Here is a 5675-nt window from a genome sequence, read left to right as displayed (position 1 = left end):
AGTGTTATTGACGTGGCGGATAAATTATTAAATAAATCTAAATCGAGATAATTTTGGTCAGCTTATCATGGAAGAGATTTGTTCAATACAGATATTATTAGTTTTATCTCGATCTCTTGAAAAAGATAAAATTTGTTTAAAAAGAATTAATCTAGACTGTAGGAACAAACTCAAATTACAGTGCATTGTAGTCCAAGAAAGAAAAGGAATGAATTACTTTAAAGCACTAGGGAGTTCAAATATTAATCAAAAGTTTTGACTAAATATAATTAATTTGGATATTATAAAACCTCTATTACTAAAACTAATTGAGAAACAAAGCTCTTAGAACAAGAATTTGTAATATTTTATAGAAATGGGAGTTATTAAAATAAAGATTGTTGCATAGAGAAACAGAATGACATAATTTCCAATTAAATTTCGATTGTATTACACAAAAATACAGTAGAACTATTTTTACCCAAGTTATTAAAGTTAATAAACCAAAATAATCTCAATATCAGAAGATAATAATTTTGCTACACGAAAATTCACTTGTCCAAGCATTCATGTCTCCACTATTCAAGTACCTACTCACTTGTCCAAGCATTCATGTCTCCACTATTCAAATATTTACTTGTCCACGCATTCATGTCTCCAGCCTTCTCCATAAAATCTGCAGAATTATGGAAACATTAAATTGAGTCTACTTTTCAAACCTCTAGAAATAACCACCATACAATTTAGCCTCATTTCTTCGCAGTTCATGTGGTTTCACAATGGGCGGTACGCTGTGCAAGAATTTCTACCACTCAACTTTAACACTTTAACACAAAATTCTACCACTGTAGGAAATTTCTAAGCGATCTTCCATTTTTTTCCAATTCGCGAGTAAAAAACGGTCGGTGCACCGAGAGGATGCGACTCGCTGCACGAGGTAGCTTTCTCTGTCGTTGCACGTGTGTAATTAAAGGAACTGCGGTCGCCTCAATTAAAAAATGATAAAACTGGCCGTAATTAAGCCGCAGACCCCTTAACCTACTTAACAGTTAACAATCGGATGGGGGGCTCGAAGGGATGGCTCGTGAAACGACGCTGAACCTAAAATCGCATCCAGGAAAAATATCAGCGAAACTACTGTGCTCTTCAGGTTCCTGCTTTGCACTTTCTCGTTCCATTGAAAGAAAAAATTTAAGAATTCGAATTTGAGAACAAATTTGCTGCGTTGGGGTTGAGGAAGAGAAGAATTTTTGTGAAAAAATAGGGGTTTGGAAAGAAAAAGAAGTTAAAATTCAGATATGGACTAGTTAGCAGAGAGTTTTCGGTCAAATGCAACTATTGGATGTTACTTAAAAATATTCTTGTTTTTGTAAATGTGAAATACATCTGTACCTAGTCCATATAATATTTTCATATGTTTTATATTCATATGATAGGATTTTATATCTCAAAAATTGCAATATTTTTAAGTAATTTCATATTATTGCGTCTGGCTGAAAACTTTCTGTCAGGAGTAGTATACAGGATAAGTCAGACAATTGTGTCGTTCAAACAATATAGTTAGGATCTTAATTTTAGTTTAGTGTAACACCTAAATTTTTTTGTAAACTATTTATTGTATTAGAAAATCTGTGAAATAAAAGTTGTTTGGTATTAAGAGAAGCATACTGAAGAGAAGCATATCTTCAATACTAAAAAACTTTCTTTCGAAAAATTTGTTCATGCAACAAATACCTAGTTCAAAGAAAATTTAAGTGACATAGTTGTATGTCTCACCCTGTGTATTGATCTCGAATGAGAGAAAACAGGAATGGTTGAAGGAAAATGCGAAAACTGAATATTTTTGTACTTTTTATTTTTGTGAAAATGAAGAAATGAAGAAAGTTTATTGTGTACCATTTTTCCTTTATCTATAAGTTTTTAAGTTTAGAATCAGCTCATTCAGTATCTTAGAAGACGATTAACAGAGTCGTACAAGTGCAAGAAATGTTCGACAAGGGGTGTAATGATTTCAAAGGGTGGTTTCTGTACTAAAATAAGACGAAAAGCAAGAATAACAAAATTGCGTTTAAGGTTTCCTTTCCGAGGTATTCATTATTAAAGCCACTCTTAAAATAGGGATGAAATGTGTCTGACTTGGAGACATATCCTATTGTTGGCCTCCGTTAGTCAGGTCTAAGGCAGTAGCGTCAGTAGAGTAAGTCCTTCAGTCAGACACAGTTTAGAGTCATTTCTGTGACTGCAAGGCTAAGTGATCTCTATCACATTTCTAGAAAGTTTAAGTTAAGGCCTTAATTAAGATATAGTAATAGAATTTATATTTGCAGAAACAAGAAAAAGCATTAAAAGAATTTTCTTCATCTGAAAATAAAAGTTTAAGAAGACAGAAGTCCATTAAATAATATTGTACTGGGAAACTTTCGACGCTGCTGTCTCGAAAACAAAAACATGTGACTTAGGTCATTTTTACTTGCAATTACAGATTTAAGCGTGAGATAGGTCTTGCATTAACCTCCATTAAAATATCCTTTTGATTACTAATTTCATTCTTTTTCGGTAGACATCAGATAACAGTAAATAGTACCAATATATTCTTGATATACATATCATATCTTCATATCTCGTATTTTAATTTTGTTTCCTTTCTATAATTTCTCTTTTGTATACCTATCAGTATTTCTTTTTGTAACTGTATTGTATCTGTCTTCCCTATTGTACATCTAGCTTATGCACACTAAGGGATACGTCTAATTTATAAATAAAAATGAATAATAGTAATAAGTTTCTGGCACTTAAACTAATCTTTCAAACGAGTTTCTTAACTCTGGTTCTGAGTCCCTAACTAACTTCGAGTCCCGAGCTTATAACTAAATAATACGATAAAGTTAACGAGCCCCTAGTGATATAGTATCTCGAAACTAGTCCTCAGAAATCGCCAAGCATTCTCAAGGTTCAGCAAACGATCTAAAAACAGCTCTCAAACGCAAATCACACGGAGCGTACTTACTCAAATAATTATTTTCGACAACTCAGCACAATCTCGTAAAACCTCTCAGAGTTCAAATCCCTCGAGCCCCTTACGCAAAAGAAATCGAACGAGACCTTCCATTTGCATCTAAACGAGAATTCCAATCGCATTTAGAGCCTTTAAAAGATCGCGTCAAATCGCTTCTGAATCACCTCTCGCGCGATTTCGTTGGCAGACAGTAATCGTATTTCCGATAATATCGAATTCCTGTCTCGAAAAGATCGTCGTCCCTATAACAGCGTCACGTGACGTGCAACATTCCCGATTCTATTGCGCGGACGTTAGGCGGAGTAGGAAAGCTTGGGCGTGGGCGTTGCGTTTCGATATCGTAAAATGGTAAAGCGTATTATTGGCTGCTAATAACGAGCAAGCTCGTCGTGTCTGTTGTCGCGTATTTTTTTCTCGTCGCCGCTCGATTCCTGCGTTTTTCTTACGACGTCGTCCCCGTTTGATCGACCGTTTTACGAGCACCCTGAATCAGTTCGATTGCTCCTTTTAAATTCAATAGCCTCGATCTTGTCACGAGGTGGACTGTTCCCTGGCCAATTATCGTTCGGGCTTGTCTTTCAACGACGCAATCGCTGCCCGCGGCCCATTTCGCGTGTCCTGTGTTGCAAAATTATTTCGAACACGGATGGAAACGTTTCCTTGAACGACGATGACCATTGATCCTGATTAATTTGATGTTTTTATTGAGGGGTTACATCTACCAAGAAGCCTGAAAAAGCTGTATAAGTTAGGGAATTTATTATTTTTTTAACTGTGAATGGAAATAATGCAAATGGTTTTTCTTTAAAAGATACATTTTTCAACTGTATTATCCTAAATTTTCATAAAGACATGTCAATTAAAGGACATATTGTTATCGATAGAAGACGTGTTTCTGTTTTGAGCATGCTGGTGGACATTGTCGAACTTAAATAATGCATCTGAAAGTGAAAAACTAAATCGATATTAAGAATAGATGAAATTTAGAAATCCTTGATGATCTTCTTTTCGATGGAAAAATCGTCCTCTTTTTATTATTGAAAAATTGGAAATAAAATTTACAAAAGTTAGATCGTAGAATATTTCTTATAAATTTGAAGTGAATGAAGTCACAGCATTCGAAAAGCGTTTAAAGTTTTAGATATGTAGTTTCTTCTATGTAAGTAGTTGTATGTAAGTTTCCAAAGATGTAAAAACCAAAAAAGACGAGTTAAAAATTTGCTGTTTAAAAGTTCTCTGAAAAGGCTTCGTAATATCTTAATTTTATAATTTCCTCAGGTACATATGTGTATTAAGCATATACACATATAATAAGCATCTACCTGTACAAAGTTTTTATAAATAAAATCAATGGCAATCTTACTTATTTTCAACAAATATTTTACCAATTTCAGTTCATAAGTTTACAGAGTACAAAAAATCATAAAACTTCGTATGACAAAAAGTCACAATCACTGACGAATCTCATAAAATTCGTAATTTTGGTATCCCTAAATATCTTCAGCAAACGTAGCGTTAACAGACGATATTTTACCCACAAATCCATCAGTGCACATAATTAGAAAGAATTCATATCAAATAACATCCTGCGGATAGAAACTAGTTTCATCTGAATTTCCTGAAGGGAATTGTAATTTCATAATGCATACTAAAAGAGCGAGCGATTAAACGTCCACAGCCGATAAGAGAACCGTATCACGCAGAGTTGCTCGAAGGAAACGGATGCTCGGCCCAGTTCCTCCAGCGCACGCGCTGTAAACTCGTTCGAAACACTTGGCGCTCGCCACGCTACACTTACGAAATCGCCAGTATTGTATACGCCAAAGTGAAGCAAAAAACGAGGCTCTGGCCTGATATGATAGGTATGCGGGATGCGACCGTGACGGACACGTTGCCTACCCGTATGCAGATTATTCAGATAAATCTCTTGTTTTCTGTTTTCTGGCGTCCCTATCTACTCCCACGTCAGTGGTACTCTTGGGAGCTCAGAAGTTCTGTAACTGAGGGACAACATGACCCAAGTCCTTCTTCGTTATTTTTCAAGACAGCCATCTTCATTCCTTGACACAGTATTTGAAGTAATTTATATTATTATATTTATGTACCTCATCGTCTATCCATTTCTTGAAATAGTATTTGAAGTAGTTTGTGTTATTAAATTTATATGCTTCATCATCTATTCGTTTCTTGACATAGTATTTGAAGTAGTTTATACTATTAAATTTATATACCTCATCATCTATCTGTTCCTTGACATAGTATTTGAAGCAATTTATATTATTAAATTTCCTTCATTTATAACGTAACTTATTCCAATTCCTGTTATTCTAATAAAATGAAGGAAAAGCAGTAAGGTCTTGTAGAAAATTCAATTTTTAGAAAAATGGGCTTGGGTTAGTCTGGCAGTCAGTGAGATGACACAGAAGCAAGAGGAGTGTTGGGTTTGCTGTAAGCAGTAGTAATATGTGTGACAATTCGACCAATAAGGGAACTGCGTGTGTGCCATCTCTGTGTGCTTTTCTGTGGAGCCAATCAGGTTCATTGGCAACTTCTGAACTCCCAACAGTACCTTTTTCCCTTTTGGCCAAGAGCTGCTTTGCAGCTTGGTCGCTCGCTCGATTCGAATCGAGCTTCCACTAAACGCTTGGCTATCACTCGTTGACCATTTCAGTCGTGCCCA

The sequence above is a fragment of the Calliopsis andreniformis genome, unplaced genomic scaffold (assembly GCF_051401765.1).
Source record: "Calliopsis andreniformis isolate RMS-2024a unplaced genomic scaffold, iyCalAndr_principal scaffold0022, whole genome shotgun sequence".
Classification (NCBI taxonomy): domain Eukaryota; kingdom Metazoa; phylum Arthropoda; class Insecta; order Hymenoptera; family Andrenidae; genus Calliopsis; species Calliopsis andreniformis.
The sequence above is the reverse complement of the archived record's forward strand: the minus strand, read 5'-3'. Positions refer to the sequence as shown.